This window comes from Danio rerio, chromosome 19 (genome assembly GCF_049306965.1).
Source record: "Danio rerio strain Tuebingen ecotype United States chromosome 19, GRCz12tu, whole genome shotgun sequence".
Lineage (NCBI taxonomy): Eukaryota > Metazoa > Chordata > Actinopteri > Cypriniformes > Danionidae > Danio > Danio rerio.
The window spans coordinates 41,667,967-41,683,046 of NC_133194.1; the positions used below are offsets into that span (position 1 = coordinate 41,667,967).

General features: G+C 33.6%; 1 protein-coding gene and 1 long non-coding RNA gene across 51 annotated transcripts in view; both read right to left on the reverse strand.

Annotated features, from left to right (window-relative positions):
- The window catches only part of adgrb2 (adhesion G protein-coupled receptor B2), a 550,430-nt gene that overhangs the window by 331,867 nt on the left and 203,483 nt on the right, over window positions 1-15,080 (reverse strand). The window lies entirely within an intron of this gene.
- On the reverse strand, window positions 4,022-6,787 carry LOC137488542 (uncharacterized). Its single transcript, XR_012395208.1, has 6 exons — window positions 6,750-6,787; window positions 6,311-6,423; window positions 5,230-5,356; window positions 4,968-5,053; window positions 4,627-4,669; window positions 4,022-4,529 (listed from the first exon to the last, which is right to left on the reverse strand). It is a non-coding gene; the product is annotated as an uncharacterized lncRNA (long non-coding RNA).

Below are 15,080 nucleotides of genomic sequence, written 5' to 3' on the forward strand. Positions count from 1 at the left end.
AAGTGAAGTAAAATATCCAGCTAAGAGTTAAATCTGAAAGCGTTTAGTTTAAAACAGCTTCATCTATGAAAGAGTCTATTCAAAGTGGTTCGAACGAATAGTCGCAGTAACAAGTCTTTTGCCCTGTCGGCGTGACGTCAATATGCAACTCAAGCCATTTGTTGCACGAGCAGACCAGAGGAAATTGAAATTATCTGGTTAACTTTTTATATTCTTTAAAAAAAACTCTTTATATTCTTCTAAAAAATGAGGTTCTGCCTAGCCAATGAAATGGAAAGAAGACAGAGCTATACAAGGTCTGGGTAATCATCAACAAGCAAAACAACTGCCTTCTGACAGAGAACTGCACCTGTACGGCAGGGTATGTAAACTTACATTTTTACATGTCATTCTTTGCATGCAGTGTCTGCAGTTTAATTACCCATATTTACTTATTTTCGCTGAAATCACTACTGCAAACATAAACAAGAAATGTGTATGATTCAGCATAGCGTGAACTTACCTAATATAAAATGAGTTGCATTAAAAGCATTGTGGTGTACGGTAAAATTTAAGTTTTCAATTTGGACTCGAATTTGGCATCCTACCGTACAACACAACATGTTTACTATTGCAATCTGTCTTTTTTGTAACCGGTATGTGCAGGTAAACCCGTATGACGTCATGTGTAATGTAGGTTGGTAATAGTTAGTAAAATACCTGTTGAAGGAGCAGTATCAGTCTATATTAAGCAGACAGTCTACTAATACTCAAACACAAGTAATTGGCATGTAGTTGCAGTGCACCTTTAGTTCAACAAAATGTGCAATAGGGACCATAAAAAATAAAATCTTACCGAAAAGATTACCAAAAAATAGCGTAACTGTCCAAGGTCAGAAGCATACCAATCATATTTCCACTCAACACTTTCATGATGCTTTTTATGGTGCTTCTCTATGCTTTTTGAAGTCTGAACCCTTTGGTCCCCATTCTTTGTAGTTCCAAGATGACAAAAGATAGAAAAAAAAGTCAAAAACTTTCAATAGAAGATACAAATGACACTGCTGAACAACATTAAACTGAGTAATCGATGACAGACGTATTATTTGAGCTTTTCTACTATATTAAAAAAGAGAGAAAAACCGCTGTAGTCATTCTCTAAGCACCATCAATTTTCCACAGTTAGTGAGGCTTGCGAATGCATAACGTTCTCTCTAACCCTTCTGTCTGTCATGCTTTGTGACCCTCGTCAGCAAGAGCGGCGTCTCTGTGCCACGACACCCAGCGCACTAATCTTTGTAGGAAATGCAGGGAAGTGATTGGCCTCCCAACACAGCCAATCTATCCTTGGATGTGGGCCAGAGCTCCACTCTCTCTTAAAGCCATGAGCAGGTGGCACATCCTACCTTCAGATTATTCCGGTCACGTTCCTTCTTCCTGCCTGAAGACAGGGCATTTGAGCAGATGATACACTTTCAGTCTCTCTTGCTCTCTATGTGTGTGTGTGTGTGTGTGTGTGTTTGTATTGTTCTCCAGACATAGAGGTGCACATATAAGTAGCATTAACCATTGCTTGTATATGGCATGGTAAAATAATAGTTTCCAATATAATATAGACCCCCTAATTTTTCACGATTGTTTTTTGTGATAAAAATGAATGACTTTGTGGTCGTAATTCCCAGATAATTGAAGAAATATCTACTATGCCTACTAAGCCTACTATGTTAGGTGTAATTTGACACAATGACAATGACACAAATTCTAAAAATAAAGCTTCTTTATTTTAGTCTCTTGTCAAGACAAGACCTAAAACAGATCTAAAATGGTAGGGTAAGCCAAAGGAAGGTTGTATAACTCTTATTTTTACCCACAATCTTAATACACCTTAAACATGGATTTCCGTAAAACTCAATGACAGGGAAGCATTAACTGCAGGGAATAAGTTTATTTCATTTATTGATTGATATATATATAATTGAATGATATATATAATCATTTATTGATTTCACGAACATCATAATACCAGCCATACATTTAGTTCAATCACTTCCAGCGGTCGTCATCCTTGAACCAATCTTCATCATTTTAAGATCCATCATTAAACGTTTCCTTCCACTTTCTTTTTCAATCTGAAGCGCGTCAAACACATAAAACACCCAATTTGAGCCACAGGATGTTTAATCACATTTCTGCATTAACTTTACCTGTATATCACTCGTGTTTGATCCGCATCTGTTAAATGCACAAGCTGCAAAATAGTTCTGCCCCTTCCATGCAATGAGAGGCGAAATCTTTCGAGAGACACTCAAATACATCTCGTCTGCTGCGTATGAAACGTCTAAAAGTCATGTAAAATAGTTATTGCAAAATGAAATAAATAGAATTTGATTATATGGTTTGGAATTGGACGTTTTATGTGATTATTTAATTTTTTGTGATTTTTTTTTGTGTTTAATTAAGAATTTTGCAAAATCGCAAATATTTTCGACTTTTTTTTTTATTTTGAGTTGGATTCAATCACATAATCGCAAAAAACTAGGGGGTCTCATAATAGTTATGAATATTGTAGCTACAGACTGCAAAGGGGAAAAATTATGTTCTTAAGTCTTACACAAAGCTACTTTTGTCTGGTCTGTGGTCCAAATATCTAACAATTCTTAGATAAAGAAGCATTTTCTAGACAATTAAAGAATATTGTCTTGTTTTCAGAAATAATGAGGCATCATTAAATCCTTTAAACAAGCAACCTATGTGGACCATACACAAAACAAGATTATTTAGTTTATTTTCAAGAAGAACTTGCTTAAATTTGACTTATTATTTCTGAAAACAAGACAATAGTTTCTTGCTTGTCTAAATGCTTCTTAATTTGAAAAGTTGTCAATATATATATATATATATATATATATATATATATATATATATATATATATATATATATATATATATATATATATATATATATATATTCAGTTCATTGTAATTGATTAAACTAAGTTAATCAACTAAATTTTGTAGGTTACACAAGCTGTTTTAAGTCAGTTCAATATACTTTAAGATCAATGGACTTATAAGATTTCATAAGACTCAATTTAATTCAGCTTAAAAAATTAAGACAACCAATATTTTTTTTTTACAGCCATGTTTGGACTTGACATGACAAGAACTAGAAATAAAAATAGCATTTTTACAGCACAGTCTAGATTTATTTCTAAAACTTTAAAGGCACACTTGAGAGAAAGCAATATAGATACATGTAAGTCACACAAAACATTTAATTACATTTATCTATAATTATATTTTTAATTGCTACTTGAGTTATTTTTTATGCTTCTGGTCAAAATATTTAACAATTCTTAAATCAAGAAGCATTTTATAGACAATTAAAGAATAGTGTCTTGTTTTAAAAAATAATGAGTAAAATTAAATCCTTAAAACAAGTGGTATATATGGTAAAATAAGAATATTTTGCTTACTTCATTGGCAGATTATTTTGCTTGTTTTAAATAAAAACGTGCTTAATTTTGACTTTTTTTCTGAAAACAAGACAACAGTTTTGCTCGTCTAGAAAATGCTTGTGAATTTAAACATTTGTAGATGTTTGCACTAGAAACAAGACAAAAACTTTAAGTAAGAAAAGCATTTTTAAAGTGCAATAGTTCTAAATATATTTATAAGACTTTTAAGGCACCCATGAGAAAATGTGGATAAATGTAAGGCACACACATAATACATTCATTATATTTAATTATATTCAATTGCAATTATACTTATTACATTGTACACAGCAAAATGTGGGGACCCAAAACAACTCTATGGGTGTTAATTTCAACACTTTAAAAGTGTCTCATGGGGTCCACTCAAAACAGACTTAAATCAACACTTTCAAAAGGGTTGGCACATTGACACCGAAGTAAGGGTTAATTTTAACTCAGGGCAGAGTTAAAAAATTTAACTATATTTAACACCACCTGGTGTAATATATTATTTTATTCAACTCTCTTGAGTGTAAATATGGTAAAAAGGTCAAATAGACTGTAAATTACAAAATAAAAAACATTTTATTTGAAAACATTCACAACTTCAACAATTCATTCAATTTTTAAAATGCAACAATGTCAAATATGCTTTAAATGTTTTATTAGTACAGACAGTATCAACAAAATATGATGTCCAAACTTTATGTTTCATCAGAGCAATTTGAAAGTTCAATATATCGTCACTCATAGTTTTCTTCTGAACGCATAGTTTTCTTCTGAAATTACATTTTAAACAACTTGGCGTGCAAATCTTTCACTTCTGGTGTTTCCTTGGTCCTCCATATCAAATACAGCAGTTTAAATGAAGGTACAAATGCTGTAAACTTGTGTGAAAACAAACTGGAGCTAGGAAATCTCATCAAGCATGTCCTGTGAATGAAGTGCTTCCCAGCCACAGGATGACCTTTTTATCCATGATGATGTAGCAGCTGCTGATCGCTCGTCTGGTGGTTCCTGATGCACGGATATAGGGTGATGCTCATCTAAGAACTCTTCAAGACTCCAGCATGACTAAGAAAAATGTTTGAAAACAAATTGCAATCAAATTCTATGATATATTTAAAAGAACATTTAAAGTAAATAAAACATTCAAGAAATCTAAACTCACCTTTTGAAAATCTTCATGATGATCCACAACTTGACTCTCCCAGCTGGTTGAGGTGACAGGATATGGAAAAGTAGAAAAAACACATACATCACTGTTGGATCTCCAAAAACAATTAGGTTAACCACTATGACTAGAACTGGAAAAACAGACAGCTGTCTGTCCAGAATCCTCAATTTAACACAACACTTGGAGCAAAATTTAGAGGAGCTTAAAATCTTTTATATCATTTAGTGATGCTGACTTCCCCAAAATATTGGCCACAGTGTAAAAAATATTCATAAACTTACAGTTTTCTGTAAGCGTGTGCGTGCGTGTGTTTGTGTGTGTGCGTGTTTCTTTACCAGATATAACTTGTTAGGCCCTTTCAGGTCCAGTATTGAGGCCACCTTTACTGGAGTCTAGCAGATGTTTCAGGTCCAAATATAATCTAAAATATTAGGATAAGCAGAAGAGAAAAGGTGCAAAGCAAAGAGCAAAACATTATTTAAGTAACAGTTCACCCACAATACAAAACTTATCACCTTCATGTCATTTGTTATTCTCTAATGCTCTAATACCCTCTCAGCTTATTGTGAAACAAATACAGAACTTTATCAAACATACCTTCATTATTATCACCACATATGACCAAGAAGGTGTGCTTGGTCATTTCACCAACTCTGGAAATACACCATCCGTCTCTAATCAGCCACTGTCACAGGGTCTTGTGTTATTGTACAGAGAACTGTGGCTGTTAAAAAACAACAACACATTAGTATCAAACACATATGCATAACCTTCAGATAAAAAAAGAGAGATGAACATCACAAAGTATGCCTCACACTTTTCAGATATCTTTTGATTCAGATGTTGATTATTGATAATAAATCTACAAATCAAACCTGTATCATTAGGCTGCTCAAATATGAATCAGTTGATTAATTTTACAGACAGGTGGCTGTTTACAACGCACTAATAAAACGGAAATGTTGTGTACAGTACATGTTAAGTTTAGCCTATAGTTTTAAGCACAATATCATGCGGGAGAAAAAGCTTGACTAAGATGTTCCTGACAACAGAAATAGCCTAACTTACTAACGTCAGACATCCCGAGTTGAGAAAAGTCATTTTCGGGGGATACAGAGTTGATTTGCGGGAGGTAGCGGGAGAGATAAGTACCTGAAGAGCAATGGGATGAGCTGCGCGCGACGTACCTGAAGAGCGGTGGGGGTGACTTGCGCGCGACGTACCTGAAGAGCTGGGAGGGATGCGGTGGAGAGGGGCGTGCAAAGTGTTTAATGACCGGGCGGGAGACGCGCGATTTCCGGGAGATGATCATTCATTTGCGGGCATCTACCTGGGCATCTGGGAGTCTCTGTGCATTTGCAGGATAACGTTAACGTTTGTCCCGCAACTTCCGGGAGACTTATGTAACGTTAAATGTCTGATAAAGTGCAAACGCGGTCATTTAAAGACATTAATGTTAACATTCCGACTTTAATGGTTGTCAACACTTAATATAATTCAAGCGTACGTTATCACACGAGTCTAAGTTATGGACTAACGGTATATGGACGGCCACGAATGAACCAGTTTAAAAGGGCCGCGGTGTTTAAAATAACCAAATTAACGTACACAAATAACAAACAATCATTTGTTTCAGTCAGGAAGCCTTTTACAAGTAAGCATATGTTCATTTACTCACCAGATATGTTTTAGAAACTCTCCAGAGCTTATGGAAACCGTCCTGTGTTGCCGTTAGCATCCGGGCAGAGTAGGCTAACGTTAGGCGGCTCCGGGGATTCCCTCGCTAGTTTGCTTGGAATTAAAGGAGAAGTGTCGATTTTATTTTACAGATGGGTAACAACGCACAAAATGGCATTAAGCGTGACAGAAATGTGTTGAACATGTACATTTGATGTTTTTATGCACTATGTATGCGTGAGCATTTATAAAAACATTCTTGAAAAGAACTCAATAGTAATGCAGTTAACGTTAAGCTAGATACACAAACGACCATGAATGAACCGCAGAAGTTTAAAATTGTCACTCCATTCTAAAGTTATTAACTTAACAACATGTTTACAACTGTATTTCCTTAAAGAAAGTCAGTAAAATACCAACATTTAGGTAGTTTGACTCACCAGTTGCTGTTCTAAACCTCAGATGGAAAATGGCGTCTGGAAAATTCTTCAGTGACTGGGGCTGCATGAATTCCCGGATGTTGGAAATAACACCACCAAGTGTTGAAAAGATAACTCCTTGATTTCGCACTGAATAAAATCAATTCTAACTCTTATTATATTCATTTATCAAAATCTAACTCTTTAACGTCAACACTTTACTCTCAAATGCTTCAACACCGAGAATTTAACTCTGATGAATTTGCTGTGTATGCTTTGATATTTCAACCATCAAAGCTTTACATTTACATAAACAATATACTTTGTTTTCCCTTGAAACCCACTAGGTTTACCCCATTTATAAACAAGAACTTTAAATCACTCAAAATAAAAAAAAAGTGCACAATCAATTGTATTTTAAAATATTTTTAAATAGCATATTGTTTCATTTTTAAATAAATATATTTACACTGAATAATGATGAAACGTTATTTTCCCCGTATTTTGAAATATTTACAGAAAAAAAAGTTATTTATTAAAATTATACACTGCCTAACAAAACTATTGTTGCCTATCGAAGTTTTAGGAACAACAAATAATAACTTGACATCTAGTTGATCGATTGGTAGAAGTGGCTTAAATGAAAGGCAAAGGTCTCTAGATTACACTTATTTTCCCAAAATAAAACATGATCATGCCTTGATTTTTTTATCATTTACTTAGGACAGTAAGGTCTGACTTTGCTAAGACAAAAGTCTTGTCACTTAACAGAAATAATGTACAGTATAGAGTAAAGTCATGCTGCAGTGGAAAAATAATGAATATTGTGTATGACTCCCATGAGCTTAGAGGACTGCATTCATCCATCTTTGCAATGACTCAAATCACTTATTAATAAAGTCATCTGGAATGCCAAAGAAAGTGTTCTTGCAGGACTCCCAGAGTTCATCAAGATTCTTTAGATTCATTTTCAATGCCTCCTCCTTCATCCTGAATGTAACCCCAACCCATGATTTTTCCTTCACCAAACTTGACTGATTTGTGATGGTTGGGATGCAGTTCAACAGATTCATCAGAAAAACACCTTCTGCCACTTTTCCAAATGATCAACAAGAAGTTATTATTTGTTGTTTGTACAACTGCGATCGACAACAAGACTTTTGTGAGGTAGTGTAAGCCCTCTAGAGTTATTTTATGTTATATTACCCAAGTGTTATTTAACAAAGGGAAGAGTTTTCTCTTCAGGACATTTTTAAACCGTTTTAATTAATTTTGTCTTGTCATGATGACATTAGATAATATAACTAATCATTTTACAAGGTACAATTTAAAGGCTTAAAAAAGTTAATAAAGCTAATTAGTGAAATTAGTTAGGCAATATACATATAGAAAATCGAATAGTTTACTTAATATAGACACCAAAATAGAACATCTCATATTTGACCCATAATGCTATGCAACGATGACAAAGATGTAAAAATAAATGTTCCTCTTTTACCTGATCAGATTACAGAAACTTATTTAAACTAATTTGTATATCAAGCACAATACAGTAATATTTATAATGTTATTGTCATTTTTTTTTACTCTGGAATTCAGAGTATCAGAAAATGAATGATCTACAATGCTTCAAAATGCCTCACTTTAGAAACTGTGTCATTATATACACAAAAAGCAGACTGCCGCACCATATAATGAAAGTCAGTGGACTCCAAAATAACACCGAACCCCTTGTTCCACAGAAACTTAGTCATACGGTTTGGAGCAACACGCAACTTTGAAAAGGATGACAGAATTGTCCATTTGGGTGAATTATCCCAGTTTGGACTCACTAGGGTAAGCGAATAGAGATTGGATTGGAGGATCTATCTTCCACATACTCTGCATGAAGCTTTCTCTCTGGCTTATTCCAGCATACTGTTTTCAAACTGCTAGAGGGAACTTCTCTGCCTGTTGCCATCAAACATTACAATACCGCCTCCTCCTCAGCCCACCCTCAGTTAGAAGAAACATTATCCATTTTTTTACTCACTCTTGGATTTAGTGAGGTTACTGCCTAAAGCACTCGTATATCTAGGTTATATGTTTTGTTGTATTCTGTGCATTGTTTTGTAACTGCTCTTGGGTTGTATTTTTTTATATATTTTTTTTGGTTTATGCAGCTGAATTGTCCGCGTTCTCCGTTTGATGTTGCATCTGCTTCACACCTGAATCTCCCCTCTGAGGATTCAGCAAAACAAGTTTTCCATCGATATATTTACCTAAATATGGAAAATGCACAGTAAATGACCCTCTCTATTATTTGGAACACATAACTAAAAAAAATAACAAGTCCTTGCTGGAATTATTACCTCATGTTCACCCACACAACACATCGCTAGTTGCTACTCGTCTCCAGCAGAGATGTGAACCCCGGGGAGATAAAGTACACACATCAAAAAGCAGGCACTTAAAGCAGAGTCTGTTATAACTCTGCACAGCGCCTTCAGACACAAAACATGCTCATCTCTTCAAGCCTACGCCTCATTTACTTGACCTGCACATTCAAAATAACGTGACGAACACCAATTTATTTGTCTACGCAATTAAAAGGGCAATTTCATAAGACTTCAAAGAGAAAGGATACATTCATAAAGTAATATATGCAGTGGATTTGTAATAAATATGCAGGCTAAAGCTGTGCCAATGCAATCTTACACTGCAATGGCATGACTGTATGCATATGCATACATTTCTTTAGAGTATTAGACATAAATAACTGCAGTTAAAAAGTTTAAGATTGTCAGAAACAAAATAAACTTGTTATTCACCACTTGCATTAAAGTGATCAAAGGGGATTTTAAAGACTTTCACATCATTAAAAGAACAATCATTTTTAATTAAATAGTTTTCTTTTGAACTTTCAGCTAAAACATTTCAAAAAGTTTCCATGAAGATAATAAGCAGCATAGCTGTTTTCAACATTGATCATTTAACAAATATTGTGCTTAAATATTTAAACAAAAATGTTCTTAAATATGTTGGTCTTTTTTCGCTTATCTGCATGAACATGGATCATTTGTTTTTTGTTAGTTTTCCCTTCAATTTTTGTAAATTTTTGTCATGATAAATCTACATTTAAATAATAATAACAATAATAATAATAGTAATAATAGGGGCATCACGGTGGCGGAGTGGTTTATAAGTACACCTTACTAGTTACGGGTTGGACCCACTTTTACCAACAGAGCTGCCTTAATCTTCATCGCATAGCATATTTTGTGTCCAACAAATAAGCACATTTTGAACAAGCTAAAGGTAAATGATGACAATTTTAAGGGAACTATTCTTTTCAGGCTAACTAACACCAGCATTATGTTGCTTAAATGTGCCAAACCATCATGCTTTCATTTACACAGTATGCAAACTCACATGTCTCATTTATCCGCGCCATCAGAACTGGACAGCCACAGATGAATGATGGCTGTAGGCATGTGTCGTCTGCCCATATCAAGTGTTGTGGTGTAATCCTTCTGTCCAGCCCACTGCGCTGCCAGAGCTGACATAAAATACACTCTGCCACGAGCTAAACTCATAGGCATCACTGCATACTGCATGCAAACAGTCTGCCAATGCCAGTATATAACACTTCTGAAGTGAGAACCAAAAGTCTACAGAATGTCTGTAGTTCCAGTTCAAAATACTAATTTGGATCAATTATCAGAGCATGTTAAAATGAGTTGAAACATGTAATTATTTATTTTTTTGCATGTTTCTTTAAATGTATCAGAGTTTCAAAACTATCCATTCAATAAAATGAAGGCAAGATTCAATATAGCATAGTGCTGTATTTATTTATTTCTAGTATTTTTTTTAGCATACTACCGATTGATTGATTGATTGATTGATTGATTGATTGATTGATTGATTGATTGATTGATTGATTGATTGATTGATTGATTGATTGATTGATTGATTGATTGATTGATTGATTGATTGATTGATTGATTGATTGAATTCACGAAATAGCCAACAATTAAATTTCTTAACTCATTTTTTTATTTAGTTTTTAAAATAAAATAAAATTAGTAAGCTTATTGTGGCTTATTAGTCAGAAAATGTAAATTGTTGCGATTTTTATTTTTATTGTATTTTTTATAAATAAGCATTTTTCATCTTGTTTTGAAGTAAATCTGTATAAAAAAATACACAAATAAATAAATTAATTAAGTAATAAATAAATAAATGTACAAACAAACAAACAAACAAACAAACAAACAAATAATAAATAAATAAATAAATAAATAAATAAATAAATAAATAAATAAATAAATAAATAAATAAATAAATAAATAAATAAATAAATAAATAAATGTGCTTGTTGTAGCTTATTGGTCAGCAAATGTAATTTGTAGTTATTTATATTTGATTGGTATTTTTTATAAATAATTATTCTTCATCTTGTTTTGAAGTGAATTTGTATAAATAAACTAATTAATACATGCACAAACAAACAAACAAACACATAAATAAATACATACATAAATACATAAATACATAAATACATAAATAAATAAATAAATAAATAAATAAATAAATAAATAAATAAATAAATAAATAAATAAGTAAATAAATAAATAAAAACAGTTCCACCAATTTAAAAAGAAAACAAAAATCTAAATAAAAAATAACATTAATATTAAAGTTTACTTTTTATTTATTTTTTTATTTAGTTAGTTAGTTAGTTAGTTAGTTAGTTAGTTAGTTAGTTAGTTAGTTAGTTAGTTAGTTAGTTAGTTAGTTAGCTAGCTAGTTAGTTAGTTAGTGTAACTAAAAAATAAAATAAAGACTTAAACTAAAGACCAAAGAGCACATTTCACAAAAACTATTTAACCTAATAAAATAAACCATATTTCTGAACATTCAACAAAGGCTAAATGTATCATATAAATTAATTTAACTTAAAAGCATGTATAGTGACTTGTAAAAGCATTTAGTTTACATTAATGTAAACGAATAACCACAAAGCATCACATAAACATATGCCAGAGATAGAAACGGTGCATAAAAAGAGCAGAACTGTGAAACAGACCTCAAAACAAGCACCGAAACAGAGCTGTGAGCTCAGCGTTTGAAGATATTTCTGCCTCTGTCATTACTTCACAGTAAATTAGCCAAACCCTGGGAACAGAGGCCAAATCCACCTCCATCTTCTTCTTCTTTTTCTCTCTCTAGTCGTGACGCAATTTTTTTTAATAGCTAGACTGCGCTGTCTACGAATATGTTGTCTTTTTTTCCCTTCACCCTGCGGAGGTGGAAAAGCTCAGATAGCTTGTTTTCTTCTTGTTGTTTTCCCCTTGGCCATGCTGTCGCCTCATCCTTCTTTCCCATTAGAAATCACTCTATTAAAGAGGTCTCTTATGGGACGTTAGAAGACAAGAATTCCAGGTATATTTCTCCAGCGATGCTGACCCAAGCTCCAATTTACATTCTTAAATTGAATTAAAAGCCAATGCCTGTTGTGCGCTCGCCGGGAGATGGTAAGGCCGCCTGCGGCCTCGCAGAAGGGATTATGATCCTTAATGCATTATAAAAGGGGGTGAATGAAGAGTATTATCGTGAGCTTTCCTGTAGAGGGTCTGCAAATGCTGTGGGCTGTAAAGTTGACAGGGATTCAAAACAGTGATTGGTCGTTCTTAAACGAATCTTTTATGTGACTCTACAACAATGAGTCCTCTCATGTAGTGATACATTCATTGGTGCAGTAGCACATGTATGGAAGAAGATTTGTCTCTTTTTCAACCTCCTATTTGGTTTGAATCGTTCATTCATCATGTGAAAGGCATAGGCCAACCATATGCAATCAGAGCCAGAAAGAAAATTTGAATTGCTTATTTCACGAGTCCTCTGGTATTAGCCATTCGCTTCTTTACATACTGTCACATGATAGGAAGGAGGGAACTAACTATGGGGGCTTTCAGCACAGACCTACACCAGGGAGGTCAAAACACTGTCCTGGAGGGCCGGTGTTCAGCATAGTTTAGCTCCAACTTCCTTTAACACACCTGCCCAGAAGTTTCTAGTAAACCTAGAAGGAGCTTGATTAGCTGGTTCAGGTGTGTTTAACTGGAGTTGGAACAAAAATATGCAAGACCACAGCCCTCCAGGACCGAGTTTGGGCACCCCTGGCTTACAGCGTCACATGAATGAATGGCTCACACTTGTAGACATGTCAGAAGTGTTAAGTTGAGCCAATCAAATGCAAAAGAGTCAAGTAATCAATGAGTGTTTATTTTCACTTCCGTATAGCATTCTAGTTATGACTTGTTTGTAGTATGATCAGCGTTTGGGCTATTTGTAGATGTGTTCAGAACAGGGGTGCCCAAACTTTTACGTATGAAGGGTCAAAAACCAAATATCAGTGGGTAAGTTTAAATGGACATCAGCAATGGAGTTATTTGCCTTAATCTGACAATAATAAGAAAATAATATGATCAAAGTGTTTATATGAGTTGCATTTTGAAATGTTCCTTTCTTGATCCCATTTTACATGTTATAGCATATAATTGGTCTAACGCCATTGCTTCACCTCGCTATCCAACATTTCCCCCAGAGTTTCATGTGATTCCAGGTGTTTCATTTTTAATTTTGTCAGCAGTTTGGCTCTTTTACTTTCATTCAGGAACATTTACCCCCTGTGACAAACGAGATATTGGATGCGAGTATGAACTGCTGGAAGAGTGTTGTATTAATGAAATTTAATACCGCACGCCGTATGGGGGGGGGACTCTGCATTTCACAATACAAGTGTCTGTGGTCCTTTACAGAATTGGTAGGTGCAGAGAATAGTATCAAACAGCCATGTGTGTATAAACAATCCTGTCACAAAACACGACCAAAATCCTATATGACGGTAATAGTTTGATTGCGGTGTTTATATGTCTGTACTGTACTTCAATAATGCCACTAAAATCAGTATACTCAACATCTTAATTTGATTTCTGTTTAGTTTGATTATGACCTTAATCGGATTAACTTAATCAAAAATTGTTACTTAGATTATTAATCAGAGTGTTGTCTTAATTGTATTAAAATCAGATTATTGGTTTCCATGTTATCATACTCATTGAGAGTCATGGCCGGAAGACAAATATACCATTTATCATTGAAGTTGCCATGGGTAATTTCCAAATTCATTTCATAATATTAATAAATGAGTGGAATAAATTACTTTAAATCATTTAATTAATCTTTTTAACTAACTTTTATTGCAATAAAAACAAATAATCCCATTTATCACACAGTGGAGTTCAATGCTGAATACACTCGTCAAGTCGAATCTGCCTTTGCTTTAATTTGCTCTCTGGATTTTTCGCTATCCATCAGGTGACAGTGTGTACATTTTAAACTAAATCTGATTAATTTACACTATTGAAATTGAAACATTTAATTTCAGCTTGTATTTTGTAGCTTAACAATAAAACAAAATAAATAATAATAATAATAATAATAATAATAATAATAATAATAATAATAATAATAACAATAATAATAATAATAATAATAATAATAAAAGGTTATGTTCAATTTGAAATGACACTTTCTAAACCATCCCAATCATTCTCCCTCTCTTCTCAGATGTAATGGTGGGAAAAATCAAAGGTTACCCGCAGGGCTTAGTATGGGCATCTCTGGTTCAGAAGCAACTCATAAAATTTTAAAGAGAGTTTTTTCTAATGGAACAAATTGACTGGGTCAGTAAGATTTTCTCAGCGTCATCAAGAAGACCGGACTTCGAGTTATTTAACGACACTGTTTACAAGTGATTTGAGATATTTTATGCCTTAAATGAAAAGATTTGTTCATCTCACTGAACGAGACTAAAAGTCGATAAAACGATCTTGACTTACCAACATAAGTTCTGAAAACCTTTCTAAAGTGTGAAAACTGTTTTTTATTGGAGATTATTTCACCTGATTTAAGTAGAAAATGCACTTAATTTTGACTAATTATTTCTGAAACAAGACAATTTTTTTTTTATTTTGCTCCCTTTATAAAATGCTTCTTCTTTAAATTTTTTTTTAGATATTTGGACTAAAACCAAGACGAAAACTCGAAGGAAAGCATTTTTTTCCAGAGTGGATACTGAAAGGTTTAGTTTTACCTGATATTAGTATGATTTCGAATGCATCTCATCTGGATTTTGATGAGACACTTCACTCTTAATTCGTCATGTTTCATATCATGCTTGCATGAGTGCTCTTTTGTGACGCTCAAGTACCATTGAATGAATAAACTCACGTTACATGGCTCATGAGCAAGCAGGAAAACAAGCGAATGAAAAATGAAAGTGGATGACAGCCATGATTTTGA